Source organism: Protopterus annectens, chromosome 6.part0, assembly GCF_019279795.1.
Source record: "Protopterus annectens isolate FY-2018-M chromosome 6.part0, PAN1.0, whole genome shotgun sequence".
Taxonomy (NCBI): Eukaryota; Metazoa; Chordata; order Ceratodontiformes; family Protopteridae; genus Protopterus; species Protopterus annectens.
Window position 1 is genome coordinate 732,782,862 of NC_056737.1, and position 26,014 is coordinate 732,808,875.

At 39.6% G+C, this 26,014-nt stretch overlaps 1 protein-coding gene across 3 annotated transcripts in view; it reads right to left on the reverse strand.

The window, feature by feature from the left end:
• The window catches only part of TBPL2 (TATA-box binding protein like 2), a 559,024-nt gene that overhangs the window by 138,306 nt on the left and 394,704 nt on the right, over nucleotides 1-26,014 (reverse strand). The window lies entirely within an intron of this gene.

Below are 26,014 nucleotides of genomic sequence, written 5' to 3' on the forward strand. Positions count from 1 at the left end.
AATTCAATAAATGCTTCACTGAGACCATTTTAGCCCTCCCAAAATAGAAAATCCCACCTCTACTCCAGTTGCTCCTATGTTATTGAATAACACCACCACCTTTTCCTTATAACCTTTCCCAACTGACACAATAAAGAAAATGCTTAAAAATCTAAAGGCCAATTCACTAGCTGCTGATAACTTACCAGATTTTCTTAGAATTGCTGCTGATGCAATTGCCTATCCATACTCATCAACAGATCCATTTCTGAACACCAAGTCCCCACCATTTAGAAGATTTCTCATATTATTCCCCTTCACAAAGGAAGCAGTTCAACAGATCTATCAAACTACTGACCCACTGCAATGTTATCCCCCCTAAGATATTAGAAATATACACATGAAAATCATGGGCTACCTACCTACTGTCCATTAGCCAACATGGTTTTCATCCTCACCACAGTACTACTACTGCTTTAATGTCTTTCACTGATACTGTTAACCAACACAAAAATAATAGCAAATCTGTATCCTCCATCTTTCTCGATTTATCTAAAGCCTTTGAGATGGTCTCACACAGTAAACTAATTAATGTCCTGTCTGAACTGAATCTAAGCCAAACTACTCTAGCTTGGTTCCAAGATGAACTGGATGCCAGCAAGCAGTACTATGGCAATGAAACCTATCATTCCTTCTTCCTGTTACCCTAGGAGTTCCTCAAGGATCCATCCTAGGCCCTCTGCTATTCTCACTATTTATTAATAATCTCCACACTGCAACCCTGCATGCTTCCATGGTTTAGTACACTGATGACTCCCTGCTAACATTTTATGCCCCTTCTGTACAAGGACAATCATTAGCATAAGACTCCTTCTCTGCAGTGGAAACATGGCTAACCAGCTTCCAGCTTATTCTAAACCATAACAAAACAAAGCTCATGCTGTTCCACCCCTATAAACCTACTTTACCCCTCCCCTTTTTAACATTGCTTCTGTGGACAATACCATCATCCTACCAGTAGCTCACACCAAGCATCCAGGTGTGGTGATAGATAACAGTATGAAATTTGAAATTCATATCTCGCAAACCATTAAAAAGTGCACAAAAACTTGGTACAGCATTATATTACAAAAAACACAAAATCAACTATTGCCCAAACGCATCTTATCTCAACTCTTCTTTATGCCTCTCCAGTTCTTACTAACCTAAGAAAATCTGACTTAGCAAAATTAGACTCCTGTTATAACAAAATTGCCAGGTTTGCTTCAAACTCCCCCCTTTAGATCAGTTCATTGCACTGCAATCAAGCAACTTGAATTTTAGAATTTCCACAACTTCTACTCTATAACCAACTAACTATGGCCCATAAAATCTTCTATCTACCAGAAAAAAAAACCTTCCCTCCAAAGCATATTACACCCACATTCCGGTAACAGGACTCTGCGCTCCAGCCAAAGATCCCTAATAAAGGTAATCAGAGCTCATAATGTTGCTGGAGACTCCAAAGATCCATAATAAAGGTGATCAGAGCTCATAATATTGCTGGAGACTCCAAAGATCCCTAACAAAGGTAATCAGAGCTCATAATGTTGCTGGAGACTCCAAAGATCCCTAATAAAGGTAATCAGAGCTCATAATGTTGCTGCAGACTCCAAAGATCCCTAATAAAGGTAATCAGAGCTCATAATGTTGCTGGAGACTCTAAAGATTCCTAATAAAGGTAATCAGAGCTCATAATGTTGCTGGAGACTCTAAAGATCCCTAATAAAGGTAATCAGAGCTCATAATGTTGCTGGAGACTCCAAAGATCCCTAATAAAGGTAATCAGAGCTCATAATGTTGCTGGAGACTCCAAAGATCCCTAATAAAGGTAATCAGAGCTCATAATGTTGCTGGAGACTCCAAAGATCCCTAATAAAGGTAATCAGAGCTCATAATATTGCTGGAGACTCCAAAGATCCCTAATAAAGGTAATCAGAGCTCATAATGTTGCTGGAGACTCCAAAGATCCCTAATAAAGGTAATCAGAGCTCATAATGTTGCTGGAGACTCTAAAGATCCCTAATAAAGGTAATCAGAGCTCATAATGTTGCTGGAGACTCCAAAGATCCCTAATAAAGGTAATCAGAGCTCATAATGTTGCTGGAGACTCCAAAGATCCCTAATAAAGGTAATCAGAGCTCATAATGTTGCTGGAGACTCCAAAGATCCCTAATAAAGGTAATCAGAGCTCATAATGTTGCTGGAGACTCCAAAGATCCCTAATAAAGGTAATCAGAGCTCATAATGTTGCTGGAGACTCCAAAGATCCCTAATAAAGGTAATCAGAGCTCATAATGTTGCTGGAGACTCCAAAGATCCCTAAGAAAGGTAATCAGAGCTCATAATGTTGCTGGAGACTCCAAAGATCCCTAATAAAGGTAATCAGAGCTCATAATATTGCTGGAGACTCCAAAGATCCCTAACAAAGGTAATCAGAGCTCATAATGTTGCTGGAGACTCCCTCTTCTCTAATTATACAGCTAAAATCTGGAATGCATTGCCTTCCAATACATCACTTACTGGCATAACTCACTAACACTAAAACCTCACTTGACTAAAATATGGCTATGCTCATGCACTGCTCCTGAATGAACATACTTCTTAGCTAACATTTTATATTTCAAATACTTAAACTGTACCCAAAACCTGTATATATATGATTAGTACCAGTAAAGAATATTCTATCTACTCTCTTAAATCTTGTAAACTACACCCATTGATTCCAAATCTATGATCACCCTAGCCTTCTCCTGCTTTGACAACACTCACCAATTCCCAAGTCTAGGACCTGCCCAATCTTCCTTGCTTTGACTCTGAAAATATCTTACTACAATGTTTTGTACACACTTCTCAGGGACTGTTGAAGCATTTGTCTGCGATATAAAATGTACATGTATATTGTCTATTTGTACTCTGGGTGCATCCCTGCTTTGTGTCTGTAAAGAATCTAAAATACTGTCATGTACACATTTCCCTGTGACATCTTTTGCATTACTATGTGATACATTGTAAATGTGTATTACTAATGTGTACTAAGGGTATGTACAATATAGCAAATACATATGTACTTCGGTATAGCTTTCTCCTGGGTCTCCGATGAAAAAGGACTTGTGTCCAGTTGGACTTTCCTAATAAATGTAAAATAAACAAAATAATGTTCCTACCATTAACAATCATCAGAGATTGCTATCTGTGAACAATTACATTTTAGAGCCGTCAAAAATCCTGCTTTGTGTTTGTCAAATATTGCAAAAAATCTGCTGCAAAAATTCTCTTCCCTGATCTTGATAGCCTGTCACACTTAAAACTTTAGACTTTGCTAGAGGAACAGTGTCAATGGGGATAAAACTGCAGGACCTTTAGAACAGAAAAGACAGAACAAAACATATAAAATAAAAAGAGAGATGTTGGCATAATGCTCTCAGCTCTCTCAGTCATTTACGGTCCCCAGTACCTCTTCAAGTGGTTATATACACCACATTGATGCGGTACATAAACAAGCAGGGAGGAATCGGATCTTACTCTCTGTGCATACTAGCACAGGCACCTTACATACAGTCAGAACAAAACTGTGCAGCAGACAAGATGAGCATGGCCAGAACAGAATATCATGAATGGAAGCTGAACTGGGGAGTCTTTCAGGAGCTGATACAGCTGTGGAGAACACTGCAAATAGATATGTTCACCTCTATTTACAACAATCAGTTGGCAATTCTGCTCCAGAATTGCATGCAAAAAGGCCCGAAAGAAAATGTCCTTCCTTTTCCTTGGATAGAAATGTTCTTGTATACTTTTTTACCCTTTCCATGGATACCCAGGGTCATACTGAAGATTCAGGATGACTCTCCAAAGTTTATTGTGGCAGCTCCCTTCTGGCCCAAGCAACAGTTGTTCTTCCTTCTTTTGGAAATGGCCAGAGGTAATTACCACAAGCTTCTTCGCAGACTGAACCTACTCAGAGAAGACAAGGAGTGTTGGATACATCCCAGCCCTAAACAACTACATCTAATGATGCAACCTTTTAGGTACCCTTTTTTCTGACATACAGATGGTATTGAAGGAGATGATAAAACTTGCTACTTGAAAAATCACATTTTAGTAAATGGAAATGGTTTTCTAATTGGTGCCAAGAAAAGAACCAGCACTCATTCAGGGCTAGTATTTCTCTGGTTCTACACTACTTGGGAGAATTACTATCCTCTGGCCTTTCTTGCTTTTCATTTAAGATTAATTTTTCTGGAATTTCATTTCATTTTCTGCATGTCTACCCATAGACACCTCCCCCCCAACCATATTTCAGTGCAACCTCATTTGAACATGTTTTTGAAAGGATGTTGGTAACTCCACCTTGGGATTTTATTTTTTGTTTAGAAAAATGCTTTTGCTCCATTCATCCAACTCATTAGGCTGGCTTGAGGTTCATAACATAGAAAACAGTGTTACTAATTGCTCTGACCTTTCTTTAAGAATTAAACCTTCATTTATACCTAAAGGGATGTCAGAGTTTACCTTAATCCAAGCTATCCATCTCCCTGTCTTCTTTCTGGAAACTAAGAAAGACGAAGGAAGGATATCCCATGGATTTCCACCGACAGTTTGGGTACTATCTGGACAGAACAAAATCTTTTAGTAACACTGATCAATTGTTCATTTTTGTGAATGTAAGAAACAACTGACAACCTGCATCAAAACAGACTATTTTCAAGTGGTTGTCTCATGCAATTACCAATTGTTATACCCACCACAATAAGACAATTTCCGGCAAGGTCAAGGCTTTGATTAGGACCTTGTCTTCTATTGTGTTTAAATGGAATGAGTTGGATTCTAGAAGTATTGTAGAAGCAGCAACTTGATCCTCTGCACATACCTTTACAAAGTACTACAAACTAGATTCCATTTAGGATGGACTTTGCTAGGACAATTCTCCAGGGGTTCTTGGACCCTTATCCTTCCTCTTCCAAGTCAGTCTAATCTGTGGTAATCTACTCATACAGATAAAGCAACTGCATCTATGATCCATATAATGAGTATAATACAGTTGTGTAATTAAATTTAACATAACAATTGATGTTCAAATGATCACTGATGCAGTAGCCTCTCCTTTCTGCCATCTCCCTTATTTTTCTAGGCATTTGTTACCAGGGTGAGGATCTTTTATTTTATTTCTCTAGCATTGTCCTTGTCAGGGCTTTAGCCTCCCTCTCTCTGTTGACATAAAAGGTCTGAGGTTTAGTTATGTGGAAGGTATCCTGAAGCTTTGGAAGCTGGCCAACTATTATAGCCATCCAGGATATAACCCACATATGCTAAGGATACTGCAGCAGTGATCATTTGAACATCTAGTGTTATGGTAAGTTTGCTTAAACAGCTGAATTTTTCATAGGTTCAAAATAGATACTATGAATTCCTGAGCATGGAGTCCCCAAATCCTTCAGTCACCCCCCCCCCCAAGTTCTGGGAGCTTTGGAAGATGGTTTTAATTCTGCTGTTGCTTCTCCTGATGATTCTTAACCTCCTGCACTTGAAAAACAGACTAAGGTTCCAGACTCAGTCCCCCCCCCCCAAAAAGACAGGGTTAGAAGAAAAAGGAAGGGCATTTGACAGGTGTAGGAAGAAGGCATATGGCTCTTCACATTAGCTTTCAGGGAAGTCAGCTGCCAGACACAAATGGCAATATACTTCTCATTTTTTCACATCTTGCTCACTAAATCACAGCAAAAAGAATTCCTTGGAATTCTCCATTGCTTGGCTTCACCCATCCTCATGATTCCTTTATCCAGAATCCATGTGAGGAAAATTCAGTGGTCTCTCAAATCTGTCTGGTCCCAACAACAATACTCCCTATTCTTCCCCTTTCCAGTTCTACAATTCATCAAAAAGTAATTCCTCTGATGGGCTAATCAAGTCCAACAGAGTCCAGGTGTCTCCATCTTTCTTCCCATTCCTATTCCATCACAAAGGGCACCTTAAAATTTTCTAGGCAGTAGTTTATCAAGGTAAAGTCTAGGCTACATGGGAGCCACATTTCAGGCAGAAGCCTCAAATAAACTTTGGCCCTGATAAAGGCCATCAAAGCACTGTGGACACCTGGCTCACTGTTAGCCATAACAGACAAAACCACAGTTATGTGTTACATGAACAAGGGGGAATGAGGTTCTGACCCTCCCACGCAGATTAGCTATTGTAATCTGGGAGCTAGCAACTGAACACAATCTCTCATAAGTTGGTACTAGGCTATCGGCCCTAGGGCCTATACAAGATTAGCCATAACAATTCCATGGCTATTTCTTCCCACAATATTTACTCTGTAGAGGCATCCCAGATTTTGTCAGCAGAACACAATAACAGACTTGTTGAGCAGATCCAGGATAGGCCCTCACAAATGGATGTTACACCCAGACATCTTCCAGATTGTTCAGCTGTGAGGAACTCCTTAAGCAGATCTGTTTGCCTCCATTCTCAGCAGACAGTCACAGTTGTTCTGTGCCAGGGGTCTATATTAGAACACCGAACTTTCAAAATTTCGAGTGTTCTAATATCGACCCGTTTTCAGTGAATGCTGAAAATATCGAAGAAACAGAAAACCAAATTTTTCCTAGGGAAAGAATTTGGTTGTCCATTTCTGTTGCTTCGGTATTTTCAGCGCTGTGGTGGAAAGTTATGGTTCGGGTTCAGGTAAGTGTGCGATTGTGTGGATGTGAGGGTTAGGGCGGCGTAGGTGAGTTAGGGTTAGGATGTGGGTCAGGTAAGTGTGCGATTGTGTGGACGTGAGGGTTAGGTGAGTCAGGGTTAGGGAGTGGGTGAGGTGACTGTGCGATAGTGACTGACCTTAGGGTTAGGGTTAAGGTAAGTGGATAGTTAGTGGTGTATGTATAGTTTAGTGTAGGGTTAGGTGTAAGAGTTTAGGTGTATGTCTGTGGATTGCTGTTTGTTTGGTGTGCTTGTGTTTTGTGTATGTGTTTTGGAGCAGTGCATTTTTTCCCTAGGAAAAAATTTGCTGTTCTGTATGTTCACTGTTTTAAATTTTCGATTAATGGGGTTCGATATTAGAACACTCGAAATTTTGAAAGTTCGGTGTTCTAATATAGACCCTTTGCCAGGACTTCTTGCACACAGGGTTGGAAAACAGTTGTGTTTTTCCCCCCATGGAAGAGAATATTCCTTCATGCCTTTCCTCCTTTCCTTTGACATCCAGAGTCTTACTAAAGATAAGGGAGTCTCCAAAGCTACTTCTGGTAACCCCACTTCTGTCTTAGACTTTGACTCCCTTCTCATGTAATTAGCCAGGGACAGTTACCAAAAACTTCCTCACAGAGTGGACCTACTCACACAGAATTAGGGATCTCTCATCTAACTTAACATTCTCAAATGCCATATCAGCTATACAGTTCATAGGTTTTTGATCCCACTTAGGTACCTCTTTTCGGAGGATGTACAACAGCTATTAAAGGAGGCTAGAAAATGTGCTATTATGAAAGCATATTTAACCAAATGGAAGAAATTTTCGAGATGATGTCATAACGGAGACCAAGATCCATGTCAGATTGGGGCTCCACTGTTTCTCCCATATCTGAGTGAATTGCTAAACAGTCTTTCTTACACTTCCATCAAAGTACATCTTTTGGTCATCTCTGCTTCTCTACCATTATTTCTCCCCTTTTCTGTCTATTCCATGTTGAACAGTTCTTGAAAGGGGTTGTACATGTTAAACCACCTAGAAAATAGGTGGCTCCATCTTGGGATCTTAATTTTGTGTTGGACAAGCTGACTATCTCCCCTCTCAGCCTGCAGCTAGGTCTGCCCTGATATGTCTTACTTTAAGATAGCTTTGCTTATTGGTCTGACATAAGCTAGTTGAATATCTGAATTACAGGAACTTGTGTCTTCATGGTCCTTTTTTATTTTCCATAAGGATAAGGTGAAGTTTTAGAACTAACCCTACCTTCATGCTAAAAGTTGTTTCTGAGTTTACTTTGAATCAATTAGTTCACCACCCTGTGCTCTTCACTGAGCCTAAAAAGAGAGGGGGGAGAGAATTTCTCATTCTTTGTTTATCCACAGGCAACTTGCATACTACCTTGACAAGACAAAAGATTTCAAAATGTCAGGAAAAGTCCATTACCTTTGAGGACAAGAAAATGTGAACATGAGACTTCTGTGGTCTTTTGGAATGTGATGGACTCTAGAGGTATTCTATGGATAGCAGTTTTGTCATCAGTGTACACTTTCACTAAACACTATAAAACTGACTCATTTTCCATAACCACAACAGGATTTGCTAGGTCTGTCCACCTGAGTATTCTGGACTCTGTGTCTGTTACCTCCACTTTTCCTTCTTAAACTGTCAGTTGTAGTAGCATATAGCTATTTGGACAACTATCCAGTGATTAACATAATAATCAACATAATACAGCTGTGAAAGTTAACTTGCCATAACATTAGGTGTTAAAATTGGTTACTGTTGTATTACTAACAGCCTACCTTCTTTCCCCAGTCAGTGTGGGGTCCCTGTCACTTTTTTTGTTCCTTGTTTTGACATTTTACTACTTGATATACTCTTTCTATAGCATTAGGCTTCAGCATCCCTCCTTAGGGCAAGGAAGCTCTGATTTTTTGGGTCAGTATGTCTTTCTTAGACCAGCACACTTGAGTGCTTAAAGAGACATATGGTGCTCATGGAGGGCATGCACAGTTTTAGTATACTGGTTGGATGTCTGAGTCCCCTGGCAGGACACATCCCACAGCTATATGCTACTGCAACAGTGGCTTAGTCAAACATCTACTGCTTTGGTAAATTAACTTCGACAACTGTACTTCCTCCTGTACCTGTGTAGATTTTTCTCCACGTACTCATGTTTCTTCTAACCCTAGATACAATAGTTGAGTAGCTACTCAAACTTGTCCAAGTGTTTATTGCATTAACCCTTTCTTTTGAAGCCTAGGTCTTGAATGAAGAAAGTTCAAAAAGCCAAGGAGCAGCTTGTTTACCCAGTTAAGTAAACAAAATGTCAGCAAAAGATGGCACTGTAACAGTTATTTTATTGAAGTTATCTTGTGTAGATACATGTAGATTAATCCAAATTCTTAGGGAGTGCTAACATTTGTTTATCTTTAACAAGTGCACACTATTCAGATTTGTTCACAGGTAAACAGGCATTGGCTCAGGATTTTCTGATACTTCTCAACTATCCATGATTTTGTCTCGTATTCTTGCCCTGTCCCTCATAGAATATTTGATTATTGGATATATTAGAGGACTGTGGTCATCTAATAATTCCAAACATTAGTTTCATACTTCCTATAGTTCAAAAAAGGCATGTTGATGCAAAACTTATTCTATTAACTTTTTAAGTGAATTAGAATAATTAAAAACTGTCCCTGATTTTGTGCTTTTGTGCCCCCCAAATTAGTTTTGGTTTTGCACAGAATTTTAGAATAAAGAAGTTAAAGGGTATGCTTTAATTTCCGGGTCACAGGCTTTCAGCTATTACAGATACCCGTGTAGAAACTTAAGCTTTCTTACTGCTCTTTTTTTTATCTTCCTCATAATGTTTCGTAAGAAAGATTGCTGTTGAAAACCTAACACCAAGTTATCTGCAAACTTGGTCTGCCACAGACATGACTGCAAGCTGATCATTGTCTTAAATTCCCCTAGTGATGTAAACATCCTCCAAGATGGCCTTACCCAAACTAATGACTGGTGCCAGAAGCATGGCCTCAAACTGAATGCAAAGAAATGCATCATTATCCCCTTTGGGTAAAATGGCACCCCCAATGTACTAAGCATGCAATCTTTTGTGAGGGACTTGGGCACCCAGGTTGATAGCAACCTGACTTTTGACCACCACATTGCCTCCATTGTATGGAAGGCTTTCTACATGGCCCACCTCATAAATAAGGGTATTTAATCCAGGAACAAGGAGGTCATAACATCCCTGTACTCCTCCCTTATCAGACCCATTATCGAGTACAATGCCCCCTTCGGCATGTACCTTGCCAACCACATGGAGCAGATGGAGAGACCACAGAGGTTCCTGACCAGGAAGATCCAAGGTCTCAAACACCTATCCTATATGGATAGGCTAAAAGCCCTGTCCCTCTACTCAGTCTCGTACAGACTGCTCAGAGATGACCTGTGTCTGGCATACAAGGCCTTCTCTGACCCAGCCTTGATGAAGTTGCTGCATATCCACAAGTCAAACTTCACTCAGGCAACCTGCATGCAAAGCCTTAACCTGGTCTATGAAATTAATAGAACTTATTGGTGGGATAGATTTGTCCCTCAAAGATTCCCCCATCTGTGGAATACACTCCCTTTCCATGTCAAGCAGAGTACCTCTCTAGGCCTCTAAGAGGAACCTGGATGACTGGATGGGAAACAGAAAATACACACCCGGGATCCCACCTGTGTCCCTGCTGAACAGGGGAAACAGGTTCTGACTTTGAGGAAACATGGGCAAAATTCTTGGCTAGGCTTATAAGGGCCTCTGGGCTAATAGCCTAGTGTCATCCTATGAACCAGCTAAGATTATAACTTTGCGGCCTTCAGAAGACTGACAAAGTAGCTGCAAACATCAACAAAAAGCCATTTTTTTTGTGGCTAGCCCTGCTCCACTCAGCAGTGCTACATATGAATTTGCTTCGCCCTGACACATTGTCCCCATTCCTACTCACCCCCATCTCATTAAATTTATACACTCATATCTGCTCCCAATAACAGCCATCACCATCCATTACCCAATCAACAACAAAATCAGACAATGTCAATCCCCATTAAAATTTATTATACTTAACTAGCCCATGAACTGCGAACTGCAACTCCCAATATTCTCCACCAATCAGCTGCATCTCCTACTCCAACACCATGCTCCTCCACTTTATCCTATAATCATTATCAGTCTTACTAACTTACTTTAACATCATTAGAAAGAAACTCAGTCATGGCTACCAACCTTAAACATGATCCTCACTATAGTGCTATCTCTCACTATAGTTCTGTCTCTTCATCACTATATAACTGCAAAATAACTTACTTCAAAAATTACAGCACCTAAAATTACAAAACAATAAATGCATATCAAGCTTACTTTTTCTCTTCCCCTTCTCAGTACTTGCATCATAAAAGAATTATGTAACTACACATGCTAACCTCAAACCCTTATCACTGTATTACTCCTATAACTCTGTGGAGACATGCTCCCAAACCCTGGGCTGCTCAATCACCACATCAGACTATCACCAAATAATTGAAAAACAGTTCTCAACAACTGTGCCCTCAGGTCTCAAGCTCTTTAATCTAAGAATTTAGTGTCTTCAATAAAGTACAAGAACAGCCACAGTGGTGCAGCAGTTAGCATTGTCACCTCACAGCAAGAGGTTACCTGGTTCGATCTTTGGCTGGGGTGCCTTCTGTGTGGAGTCTGCACATCCTCCCTGTGGTCGCATGGGTTTCCTCCGGGTGCTCCGGTTTCCTCCCACATCCCAAAGACATGCTGTAGGTGGATTGGACACTCCAAAACAGGCCCTAGGTGTGAGTGCATGCATGTGTGTGTGCCTTCTGTGGAAGGTTGGGCGCCGGGCTGGCAACTCGACACCGTAAAACTCCACTGCCAATCATAAGCGGACAGGTGATCCGCTGTGGCGATCCCCTAACCGGGAAAAGCCGAAAGAAGAAAAGTACCAGAACTACAAAGAATGGGTCTTCCTCACACAAATTTGATCCCTTACCAAAATGTGGCTAAAATCTTACATTAAAGTTGAAGAATATCTCCCACAGGGCTACAAGGTTATAAGGTCTGACAGATGAAACAAAAGAGTTAGTGGAGTAGCTATTATTTATGCTAGCACTGTATAGCTCTATCTATCCTCATACCAGTGTTGACAAAGCTGAAATGTTGTTTACCTTACTAAAGTGTAATGCAAAGAAGTCATTTTGTGTAATTACAGTCTACATCATACGAAATACCAATGCCTCTATAAATAAAGATCTATCATCATGGACTACAACTAGTGTTATCCAGGAAACCATCACACTCCATGATTTTCACAATAATTGTGCTACTCAGAATGAAGGCTGTAAAAATTTATATATATAACCTTACTCAATTGATTAATTCCCTTACCAGAGTCACTAAAGAGATGAACAAGAATACAGACCTTGATTGGATAATAAGCAATGCCCTTGACAAAATCTGAGCTACAGGTTCACTTCCAGACTCCATAAGTGATCATAATCCCACACATGCTACCCAACAATGTACCAAATGCCGTAAAAACATTTTGCACAACCTAGTTCAAGACCTCATGAATTTCAATTTAACTTCCTTTACTTCTACACTAAGAAAGATCAAGCGGACTTCCTTAAAATCCTTGTCTCTAGATGAAGCATTTGAATCTTTAATTTTGACCTTCTGTCAGTTCTTACTAGTAAGTCTCGACTAGGAAAAAAAGTACCAGATGTAATCCAACCGCTTAGCTTACTAGAAGCAACAAACAGGTGATGCAAGGAGGAGATAAAGCATGGAAACAATGGTATGACGTCAAAACTGAAACCTCATACCAAATGTATAGACTGATGGGAAATCTCTTCAAGACACTCATCCAAACTGATAACACTTTCACCTGACCCCAAAATAACCTTTCTAACCCAAAGGATATTGGACAGCCAGAAACAAACTCTTGAAACCTGGAACAGCAGCCAAATTACATAGAATTACATTGTGCAATACGTACAGGTGCAATAAGGAACAAATCAGCGGCTATAGTTGTGTATAGAATAATTGTAGTAACAACTAATAATGTAAATGTCTAAGGAAAAAGTTAATATTAGGCCTGATACATGTGTAACTGTATGTATGTATAGGTCTCTTCTAAACATGCATAATTGTATGTATGTATTTGTCTTCTCAATTCAAGCATGATGCATGCAATTTTGTTTAGACTTTACTTGTGGTATCTAAATGACAAAGTTTACTTTGACTTTGAAATCTCCTTACAAATGAAACAAACAAAATCATTGTTCAACAATTCAACTCTCACTTCATCCAAGTAACATCTGCAGCACTACAGAAACCAAAACTAACCATTAGATACCCTTCAGTTAATTCAGAATAGTATATTCTCTCTTCAGCCACTTCCAACTAAAATATAATTGCTATCACAACTGAGACCTACAATATTAACAGCCAACCAACTTCCTGCTGAATAATTAAATTCTGCCACAGATGCCATAGTCGACTCCATATTGAAACTAATCAACAGGTCCATATTAGAAGCATATGTACCAAAGACTATACCATGGCACAGTGGATAACATTTTTGCCTCACATCAAGAGGTTTCCCAGTTTGATTCTCAGCTCGGGTGCCTTTTATGTGGAGTCTTCATATCTTCCCTTTGTTCAAGTTGGTGTCCTCTGGGTAGTCTGGTTTCCTCCTGTATTCAAAAGACATGCAGTAGTAGGTGGACTGGACATACTAAATTGGTCATAGGTATGATTGTGCGTATAAGTGTGGTGGAACTACTGAGGCAGGGCTAGCCACCAGGCAGTGTACACTTTGGCTCTAGATGATTGTCACTGTTAAAGTGACACCCTAACCCCATGTGCAAAAATGGGAAAAAGGGGTTGTGGATGGATGGACCCAAACTATGGGGGGAAAAAAGTATTATCCCAATACATAAGAGGACAATCAGTGGAATTATTCTTCGACCAATAGGCATTCTTTGTAGAATTTTTGACAAGGGAAAGTGAAAGATGGGTACATTCCCAGTTGCTAAATTATCTCCTAGATAACATCCTACTCTTTCCCACCCAACATGGCTTTCACCCCTTGCATAGCACCACTACAGCTCTTCTCTCCTTCCAAAACACAACAAATCAGCTTAGTGAAAAGGTAAACTAGTATCTTCCATATTCCTGCAGACCGTCTCCCATACAATACTAGTTCAAACATTACTCTCCCTTGGTCTCTACACCACTACCCTAAGATGGTTTTAAAAGCTCCAGCTTAGAAAGAACATGTGTCAAATGGCAGACAGGCTACTAATCCTACCTACCAATAAGCATCGGTATCCCTCAAGGCTCAATCCTAGGTCCTCCCTTCTTCAATTCTTTTACAAACATCCATATTGCAGTGAAGCAAAGCTCCCTGGTTCTGTATGTAGAGGACTCCACTTCAGTCTTTTCAGCTCCCATCATTACATTACTACAGACTATTAAACAGTTCCACTCCTCCAACAAATCATTTCTGAACCAATCTGATCTTCTCCTTAATCCAAAAAAAAAAAGAATTCTACTCTTCATCCCAAAATAATACGCTGATTGCAAAAATAGCTTAACTATAAAATCCACATAAAACACTAGATTTGAGGTTGTCACACACATTAAATTACTTGGGGTAACTCGGTTGATGATCTAAAATTTGACTTACACATCCAAATTAGATCTTTGCTACAAAGCATCTCCTAACCTCACCTTAGAATCTGGAAAGACCACTTTCCTCACCTCTTTACTGCAAACTCCTTTTTCCTGGGCCTCTTTTCTACTAACATGCAAACTCCTCTGTTTAAAAAAAATGGAACAATATTATAATAAAATAGCAAAATTTGCATCCCACCTTCCATGTAAAACCCATCATTGTCTAGCACTTAAACTAAACTGCTTGGAATTCCCCAACTAGTGAAGATGTAATCAACTTAAACTGGGCCAATATACAGTTTATTATCCAAATATCCAGAACTGAAGACAATAATACTATTTATTTATGTCTGTTTACTGGGTAAGTACAGTGATCACACTACACCATTTGCAGGCATTGCCCGGATGAAAAAATTCACAAAAAAAAAAAAAAAAACAGAACAAATTCACAAGCATGGAGTAATCACAGAGAATCCCATAAACAACTGAATCAATGTGTAAATAATGGTGCTCCCCACCTAGATCTCTCAAGTCCAAGGAGACATCTTGCCCAATTCTGTAGATCAAACAAACATGATACATCATATGTTTCTCATAGGTTTCCAAATGTTAGAATATAAATCAGAAATCCAAAATATTTCAAAGCAAACATTAGGACCTACCTCCTGGATTCCAAATTATGCTCCTGCCACTCTTTTCCTGACTAAATGTTGCTACAACAATCTCCATCTGTCTAACTGTAGTATCCTTTTGGACTTCTTGCATATTCTAAACTTCTAGGCTTTCATCAGAAGACCCAATAGTTTAGCCACACCTAGAAAATCTTACCAAACAATCTGATATCCATTAGTAATGTTCTTCACATTCTAGTGCACCTGTCTATTAACTTAATGGAAGTTAAAAGTGTTATCATGTTACTTAGCAAAACTGAAATGCAACTCTGGAATATAATGATTTCTAGGCTCGCTCTCTTATGTGTCAGGTCTTTGAATGTGGAGCAGCATAGACTTTGAATGCGAGACTTAAAATGAGGAATGTTCCCATATGAGGTATAGATTAGAGGCATGTATGGATGAAATGGTTCAGGGACCCTTTTCATCTGTTACTAAGCCAACAGGAAATACAGTAGTACAGGTACAATCAATAGTAAAGACACAGACATTTTCAATAATAGTGGTACAGGCACAGATTTTAATACAATTTCCAATGCAATACACGTGTGAACACACATACATACATACACACACACAAGACTACATAGTTACAACATAAGACACTTTTTTTTACCACAAATGTATATAACAGGTACACAAAAGTTCTAGGCAGCCTAATGATATTTATTTTTTGTATGTGGTTATTTATTGTATGGGAAGTTGTACTGGAATCATCTGTGCTCATACCTCTGTATTTCCATCAGTTGGAGTACTGCTATTGTAAGTGTCTGTATCTGTCCTACCATGTTTATGCTGATTGTTTGATATTTGCCTAATGGCTGAGATCATGGATAATGGCCCCTGAACAAATCTAACTACTCAGTTAATACATTTTAATTAAATTCATTCTGCATTGACAGTACTTGGTGCTTTTACAATGGGTGCTACACTCCTGTATGTGACATCCTCAGGATGAGATGTTAAACCAAGGTCCTATCTGCCTACACTGGTGGTAGATGCTGTGAGATCTTTTACATACACCTGAGCTATTGTGAAGAGTAGAAGTTCCCCAGTGCCCTGTCCAAATTTCCCCTAGTAGTATAAATACCACCAAGGGTCTCCCCTGAAAAGAGGCAACTAGCCTAGCAGGACTAACCTGGTCAACAAACGATAAATTAAAAGTTTTAAATTAAATCAACAGCTCTGTCTTCATTTTCAAAAGCAAAGAAGAAAATAATATCCAAACTGACAGTTTTGAAAAATTTTTATGATCACTGGGGTGAGACAGACATGTAATGGGACACCAGAATGGCTGCAGGGGGGAGGGGCTTGGTCCATTACCATGCCTTGGACACCATTTGACCAAGATCTGGCTCTGCAGTCAGAAAAATCCAATTATCTCACACCATTTCCTATTATTTATTTTATTTTTATTTTACATTTGCTGACCGGGATAGTCCGACTGGATGCATGTCCATTTTCAGCGGAGGCCCAGGGAGAAAAGCTCCAAGGGTAAGCAGATACAGCATTACATAATACCAGCATTACATATTACAAACAGAATATTTACAGTGATTACATAAGTACGCAAGTTAAACAAGTTCCACAGGTTAGAGTTAATCCCGAGCGTAAATCAGGATTAAATTAAATTACACAGTAAACTGGTTACCAGATTTTTACACATTCTAGAGAGAGAGTTAACCAGACTTGATGCATTGGCATAGCCAGTTAAGTGCCAAATGTTGTTTGAGTCTAGTTTTAAATTGACCCAAGTTATAATGTAAGGTAATATCAGCTGGAAGAGAGTTCCAGGGTCTACTTACAGAGTTTGCAAAGAGAGAGTCACCGGCTGTTATTAATTTTGCTAGTCTGAATTAGTAGTTTGTTAGAGGATCAAAGCGGTCTAGGATTGTTATGGGGGTGATATTTTTATGTGCAGGAGTATTGCCCAGATTATAGAGAATTTTATAGGCCATAATCAGTTGGTTATACTGGATTAGGTTGGGTAGTTCAAGCCACCCAAGCTGATTTAGATTGATGCAATGATGTGTTCTAAAAGGCAACCCAGTGGCAAACCTGGCAATGTGGTTGTAGCAAATTGAGAGTTTCTTAAGGACAGTCTTGTTTAAATTAGAGAGTAGAGAGGATGCATACAGAAGGGTTGAAAGAAGGTGAGAGCGAGCTATGGCAATTTTAGCTGGAGGGGTTAGGAAGGCTTTTATTCTGTAAAGTGACCCTAGTTTTCTATTGATGGTTTTGATAGTTTGGTTAACATGTAGGTCGAATTTTAGATTATTATCTACGATGACACCTAATAGTTTTGTAGAGGGGTCAGGGAGATTATTGTGCCATCATTTGAATTTATGGTAAAGGTGAAAGCGGTAGACCTGTGTGTTGGTGAAAATAACAGCATTTTAGTTTTTTTGGGATTTAGGATCAGACAACGTTCAGAAAGCCGGTTTTCTATTGTATTAAAAGTGGTCTGGGTAGCTGACCATAACTCTATTGGAGATGTGGCCGAGCATATCAGAGTAGAGTCATCGGCATATTAGATAGAGCTGACTTTTGGGATGACAGTATAAAGGTTGTTAATGAAGATGGAGAACAGCAAGGGCCCTAGTATAGAGCCTTGTGGTACTCCAAGGGTGTTAGGTAGAAGATTAGAGAGTTTGTTCTGCCAGAGGACAGACTGCTGTCGACCATTCAGGTAAGATTGAAACCATTGAAGGGCTCTAGTATAGAGACAGAATGTTTGCAGGGTGTGGATTAAAAGTTGGTGATCAACCATATTGAAAGCCTTGGAAGGATCCAAGAAGAGGGCTGAGGATATATAATTATTGTTGCGATTATGGTTTATGGTGTTGGTAAAGGCTAGCAGGGCTGAAGTATTGCTGTGATGAGGACGGAAGCCATGCTGAGTGTCTGCCATAAGGTGATTCTGGATTAGGTGATGTATGAGTTGTCTATGAATACATTTTTCCATAATCTTTGTAAGTAGAGAGAGTATAGCTATTGGCCTATAATTGGAGAATTCAGTAGAGCTGCCTCCTGCCTCCTTTGTGAAGTGGGATTACATAGGATATTTTCCAGATGGTGGGAATTTTAGCTTCTACTATGGTTCGATTGATTAGTATTGAGATGGGGTAAGCAATAGCATCAGCTGATTTTTGCAGGTACTCGGTAGGGAGTTGATCAGCAGAAAGTGTAGTGGGTTTTAATTTTTTGATCAAGGTACAGGTAAGTGAAGTGGCAACTGGTTGGAAGCTTTTCCATCAAATTTCCCAGCACAGTGATCCATATTGGCTCAACTGCCCTTGAATTTCAAAAACATTCTTCACATTGGTTCAATAAAGATGTTTCTTGTTAAAAAAAAAAAAAAAAAAAAACTCCTCTGTCTCCTAAAATGTTTGTGTTTCTGTCAGACCAGTGCTGATTGCAGTCAGCAAATGCTACAAAATGGTACAGTTAAAAACCTCTTATCCTTCATGTTAATGCAAATAATCATTCTGTCAAGTTTCTAACTCAAAAGTATTACATTTTTGTAATGTAAGGTGCCCCTGATTTAAGGTTTTGTCCTAGATTTTTGACGTATTCCCCCAAACAGGCCAATAGCTATAAAGTAAGCATTCTATTTTTTGGAAGTTCAAGGATCTTTGTACTGGCAAAGGAAGGGAGATCTTTGTCAAAAATCTCATGTACTGCTTATAAATGTCACTTAACTACAGGTCGCCTGTGAAAAAAAGACTATGGCATTAACAAAATCTATCCTATCAGCAATAGAAACTCAACACAAATATGATACATGATCAAAAAAATACACTTTCCGAGAAAAAAAAAATAATTTATTGGAGGTCTGTGTGGTAGTTAGCGCAGAGGATTAAGGCTGTGAGCTGTTTGGTAAGTCAATTACCAGACAGCGCTCTTGGGTAATTGGGAATCAAGACTGAGGTCCTCTCCCAGACCACATGCTTTGTAACTACCCATTGACCCTACAGCAAACATTGTATGGTAATGGCACCATCTATGTTAGTAAGTGCCAATGATGGTGAGATGATTACATTTAGCATACGATTTTCTGCTACTGATGATCTTCATCCTGTCTTCAGCTTGGGCTGGGACTGTTTCTGCCAGGTTCTACTCACACAGTTCGGACTAAGCAAGTCATTCAATAAGCCTCTTGGGTCCCTGCATTGCAAACCTCAACCACCAAGGGACTTGTATACATGTCTAGTCAAACCCACTGCTCCCATAATGTACCACAGGCCTGCAGAGTGTCACAATGTCAATGTTACTCAGAACTCCATAGTCAGGCCCACTGACACTACACTCACCAGACTGGTCAAGGAGAGGATCACAGTGATCTTTCTCCCTGGTACCAAGATTAAAGACTTTGCAAGGGTACGCTGGACTCTTCATTGTCCAGTGTATGAGTAGGAACATGTAGTTGCCCACATAGGACTGAACAATCTTAAATGCTCCCTATCCAGAGAAACCTCCCAACTTCAAACTACCCACCTCCTGGTCCCCCACCAAACATCTCTTCTGGAAAACAATGACAACAAATTCTTGGATTTTGAAGGGTACAGAGTATATTGGATGACAGTTTTATTTTTGCAGAATCTTTTCAGAATTGTCAAAGATCCCTTCTGTTTCTAATAAATCTTTCATAACTTACGCTTTCATCTCAACCTGGAGAAATCTTCTCTTTCCTTCTCACAGGCTGACATTTAAGGGATGCCTATTGGACACATCTTTTATGATGGTTTATCTTTCCCCACAGAAGGTTATATTCTACCATCTCCATTTCCTAGAGTTTTTCCACCAAACTATGATCACTGGAAAGGATTATCTCAGGATTCCAGGATAGCTTTCTCTTGCTGGACTGCACATAAGAAAAATGCAATGGCTTCTCAATCAGTGAGGACTCGGCACCAGCATATTCAATAATTTTTTATCCCTGTTCTGGAGTCTGTATGGATGGAGCTTTTATAGTGGGTGAATCTTACTTTGATGAATCCAGATCTACCTATGCCCCACCCCCACTCAGTACATAACAGATGCATCAGATTTTGTACGTGGAGCAGTATCCAAGGACATCACAGTACAAGGAATTTGAGGCCATCACTTCAATAAAAAAGGCATTAAGGTCTTGGAATCATCTGTGGACTTCAGGACCACTGTTGGTAACTGCAGCCATCACCAATATAATGCAGTGCATAAACAAGTGGGTAACAGATGTTACTGCTATGCATACTAGCTGTGATAGCCTGGGAAACTGCAGCTCAATCAGGCTTGCCAGATGCCCCTATTTGGGCGGAACTGTCCCGAGATCAGCAGCCTGATCCCGAGTCCCGCCCTGCCAGTTTAAATCCCGGCCAGCCTCAGCTTTGTTTGTTTTTTTTTTTTTTTTTGATTGTCCTGTATACCTGGCATACGGGCCAATCAAAAATTGCTAAACACGGAGCTTCTTGTGTTCCACATTAAACACGAGAAGCTCCGTGTTTAGCGATTTTTGATTGGCCCATATGCTGGTATACGGGCCAATCAAAAATTGCTAAACACGGAGCTACTTGTGTTGAATTCGGAACTGCAATGCATTAAACACGAGAAGCTCCGTGTTTAGTGCTGAGCTACTGTTCTTTAATGTGGATTAAAGACCATTTTTTTTTTTTTTTGGTCTTCACTTGCTGTGAGAGACCTGAGCTCAATGCAGTCTCTCCCACCAAGCTACTTTCATACCATAAGAATAGAACAGACATGTCAAGCAAATCCAGGACAGACTATCTTGAATGGATGCTATTCCCTGTGTGAAACTCCCTAAATAGGTCATTTTACCTCCATTCACAGATAGCTGAAGTTGTTCTACTCCAGGATACCATGCAAAAAGGCCTGGAAAATTAATGCCTTTTCCTTCCCATGGACAGGAATGTTCTATGCCTCCCCCCTTTTCTCTGATAACCTAAATAATTTTAACACTAAGGGACTCTGGCTAACAAAGTTTGCAGATGACTGCAAACTGGGAGCCATTATTGAATCCCCAAATTATGTGGATATTCTACAAAAGGGCCTTACAGAAACAGATGCCTGGTGCCAGAGCCATGGGCTCAAGCCTAATGCCAAGAAATGTATAGTTATCACTTTGGAAAAAAAACATGTACCCATGAACTACCACATAGGTGGCAGAACACTAAACATCGAAAGTGTGATGAGAGACTTAGGGGACACAAGTGGACAGTGGTCTCACTTTTGATAACCACATTGCCACAACAGTCAGGAAATCCTTCTATGTGGCACACCTCATCACTAAGGGCTTTTCATCCAGAAAAAAAAGAGGTAATTGTCCCACTGTACTCATCCCTCATTAGACCCATTATAGAGTATAATGTCCCATTTGGTATGTACCTCACAAGACATCTGCAACAGCTGGAAAGGCCACAGAAATACCTCACTAAAAGAATCACAGGCCTAAAGCAGATGCCATATGCTGACAGTCTAAAAAAAACTCCAGCTATACTCTGTGGCATATCGTCTACTCAGAGGCGATCTCTGCTTAGCATACTAGGCCTTCTCAAACCCTGAGCTGTTGGACATGCTCCACTTAAAGAAATCCCAATCCCTCAGAGCCACATGTTCCAGGGATCTAAACCTTATCATCACAATGAACAAAACATGCTGGAGGGATAGGTTCCTGACCCAGAGACTCCCCATACTCTGGAACAGACTGCCCATACATGTCAAGCAGAGCGCCTCATTGGCCCTCTTCAAAAGGAACCTTGATGATTGTATGGGAGATAGGAAATTCACCCCGGGGATCATGTCAGTCACCCTGCTAGACAGGGGCCCAGAGAAGTAAATATTGTGGGAAGAAATTTCCAGGTAATTGTTATGGCTAGGCTTGCATAGGCCTTAGGGTCAATAGCCTAGTACCAACCTATAAGGATGTAAAAGAACTCTCCAGCACTCACACTGGTCACTTCCTTTTGACCAGACAGTATTGATTCACCCTTCTCATGCAAACAGCCAATGGCAATTACCAAACATTTCCCCACAGAACTGACTTATTCACTCACAACAAAGAATAATTTCTCCACCCCAACTTGCAGAAAATAGATCTGACTGCTTGGATGACAGAATTTTTATCTCACTCAGGCATCATTTCTCTGAGAAAGTGAAGCAAGTATTAAAGTAGACCAGAAAACCTGTTATTAGAAAATCCTATTTGGCCATGTGGAAGCGATTTTTTATTCAGTGCCACAAGAGAAACCAAGACCCATTCACTGAAGAGGCCCCTCTGGGTCTCCAGTTTCTATGTGAATTTGTTTAAATCAGGCCTGTCTTCATCTGTTAGGATTAATCTTTTAGACATTTCTGTTTATCTGCCTTTAGAGTCCCCCTTTTTTCCTTGTTCTACATAAAACAGTTCTTGAAAGGCTTTTACATATCTGTTCACCTCAAAAACAGATGGCTTCTCCTTGGAATCTCAACTTTGTCTTTGAAAAATTCAGTCTTCCAACCTTTGAACCAACTTTTCAGGTTGACTTGCCTTTCCTGACATGGAAAACTGTTTTACTCACTGCTCTGACTTTGACTAGTAGAGTATATGAGCTGTAAGCTCTAATGGTATTTCAGCTATTCCTCATTTTTCATAAGGACTGGGTAACTTTAAGAACTAACCCCCTTCCTTTATGCCTAAAGTAGTCTATGAATTTACTTTAAATTAGTCTCTGTTCATCTAATAGCGTTCTTTCCTGAATCATAGACTAGAGGAGAGAGAGAATCCTACACATCTTGGATGTCCACAGGCAACTCATATACTGCACTGACAGGACTAGAGCTTCTGATAAAAAAAAAGTGTCTAAAAAGAAAACTTCTAAATGGTTATCACATTTGATCCATTTTTTACTCTCATCAGAGAAAGACTATCCCTCAGGAGGTCAAAGTTCATTCTACCAGAGCTTTGTCTACGTCTGCAGCAACTTGGTCTTCTATACACACTTTCACTAAGCATTACAAGATTTACTCCTTTTCTATGGTCAGCTCAGGATTTGCTTGGCCTATTACTATGGGCCCCTGCACTCTGACCTCTCTTCCTCTTCCGCCAGTTATCTAGGCATTGGCAATTGTCCCATATAGCTTTATGCTACTGCAACAGTGATCTAATGATGAACATAGTATACCTTACCATAACAGTAAATGTTTGTTATCACTGCTGCAGTAATAATACTCCCCCACCTCCCCTCTTCTCATTTTATTCTCTTCTTGATATCATATTTTTTCTCCTTCTCTCCTTTGGCCACAGGGGGGTTCCATTTGTCCCTTTCTTTTTTCTCCAAGTACATACATTTCCAAATTTGGACCAGAACTTTATGTTCCAATTTACAGCCTACTTTTTTGAGAAGCTAGAATTTTGGCACCTATACATCTCCTTTTATATCACAATGCTCTTGCTCTGCCTCAGATGTATGGTGCACATAGAAGGCAGTAAAAAGCTTTTGTATACCGACTCTAATCACTGGCAGAATATGTCGCTTGAAGCTTTATGCTAATGTAGTAGTGATCTATTCAAACATGTTATGTTACGATAAGTTTATTTACACAATTGTACTTTCTGAGGACTGCAGCTAAGATCTTCTGAACTTCAAAGGATGCCTTTTATTTGCTTAATGCAGTTCTACGTGTAATTGGAAATGGTGAATTTATCTGGTCTTTGTTTCTATCTCAGTCCCAAAAGTCAAGATTTACAGATAAAGAAACTAAATGCTTAATATTTCGATTATAAGCTTGATTGCTAAACTTTAAAAAAGATGAGGTTAGGGTTACCACCTGTCCCACTTTGTGAGGGGCAGTCCCTCTTTGGGCAGTTGTGTCCTGCAAAACAATTGAAAAAATAGCAAATGTCCTGAGATTTTTAGGACAAAAATGTTCCTATATTTTCTTTAATAGTTGCATAAAACAGTTATTTTGTATCTGAAACACCTAAATGTTATAAGAAACAGAATTGTTGTTGTGTCTTTCGGCTTTTTCCCGGTTTGGGGTCGCCACAGCGGAACTCCGGTCCGCTAATGATTGGCAGTAGATTTTTACATGCCGAGTTGCCAGCTCTGATGCACAACCTTCAATGAAGGTACGCCCATTCATGCATGTCTCCACACAGAAGACGCTCTAGCTGAGAATTGAACCTGACAACGTCTTACTGTGAGGCGACAACGCTACCGCAGCACCACCACCGCAGTTATAATGCTACAAGAATAAGCTTTCATTTAGGCAAAAAAGTGAAGTTCTGTCTTTTGTACTGGCTGTGGGTATATTTTGCCCTGCAAAATCTGACATTTCTACAAAAACTGTCCCACCTTGGGCAACTGAAAAGGTGGCAACCCTAGATGAGATCTTAACTATAACCATTTGAAATGTCAGGACCCTGCAGATCGCGTCATGAAAAGTAGAAAATGAATGGCTAAAAAATGAACTTACATATACCAAGTTTGAGATGGCCCTTTTCTCTGAGGTATAGTGATCTTGGACTTAGAAGTTTGGTGGGTGCGGGTGTCTTGCCCACCTGCAAAGAAAAAAAAAGTTTAAAGGAGAGGAGCGACCTTCGAGATTTGCTCTTTTTCTGGGTTTTCAGTCTTTTTTTCGGTTTGTTGGCACTCATTTCAAATGCTGACATTTCAATATGATGCCATTCTTCCCCATACAAATCAAATAGAACAGAAGTTGCATATAGGAAATAGTTCCTTTTTCAACATTAGAAATATGAACAGATTAGATTCTTTTTCCAAATTATGAACTAAAAACTTTTATGCAGATGGTTACATAAGAATGTACTAAATAATGAAATAAAAACTGCAGATCAATCAGTATTAAAATGAAAGGCAGAATATGAAAGATCTAAAAGAAACCAAAACTGGAAATTTTTCAGAGGTTATCCAGGAAACATTTCTATCTAAGAAAAAAACTATTTCAGGTGATTTATTTAGCCATACAAAAGCAACTGATTAGATTAGAAAATTTCTTCAGCAATATGCTGACACGAGTTGGAATATTTATTCTGCAATCTGCTGATGTACGAAATCAAACTAGGCTCTCATAATTATTGGTGATATAGTCCATTCATTTACTTATGGTGGAAGAAAACGGACAATTATAAACAATATTTAATAAACTGTTAGTGGTGCAGGCTCTTAATTTATGGAGAAGAAATAAAAAAAAAAAAATGAAATAATTTTTAGTAATTTTCTTCCCAGAGACTTTTGTGTTATTTTCTTAACCACCCAAACAGGAGATACACTAACAAACATTAGCTGCCATGGCAACAAGATGTTTAATACAAGAGAATCGGGCACAACCAATATATTTTTCTTTGCATCAGTGGTGGCACATTTACATAGAATCTGTAAAGCTTGAGCAAATAGTTGTTTAATTTATAATTTCTGTAATAAGCATTTGGGCTGCTCTACTGCCAAATGAGTTATAGGTCCTGTGATTTTAAACTCCCTGATCACTGTTCTCCAGAAGTCACTGCCAGTGCAGTTTCTAAGTGTGTACCAGCAGTGATTCCTTTCTTTGGGAGATTTCTCCCTTCTTCATGTTTGTGCAGCTGTGGAGTCATCATTAGCCTCCTTTTTCTCATTTTTTTTCTACATGGGGTTAGGGTATCATGTTAACTGTCACAGACTCTCTTGATTCAGTGCCACACTCCTGCCTTCTTCGACACTCATGCTGGACTGTCACCGATCTTCTTTAACACAATCCATCCACCTCTTTGCTGGATGTCCTCACTTCCTCTTACCTTCTTCCTGTCTGTCCCAAATCTTCCTCACCAGATTGTCTTCTGCTTTTCTACACATATGTCCAAACCACCATAATCTTTTCTCTTTGATCTTTTTTGCAATTGGAGCTACTTTGGCTTCTGCTCTTATGTCATCA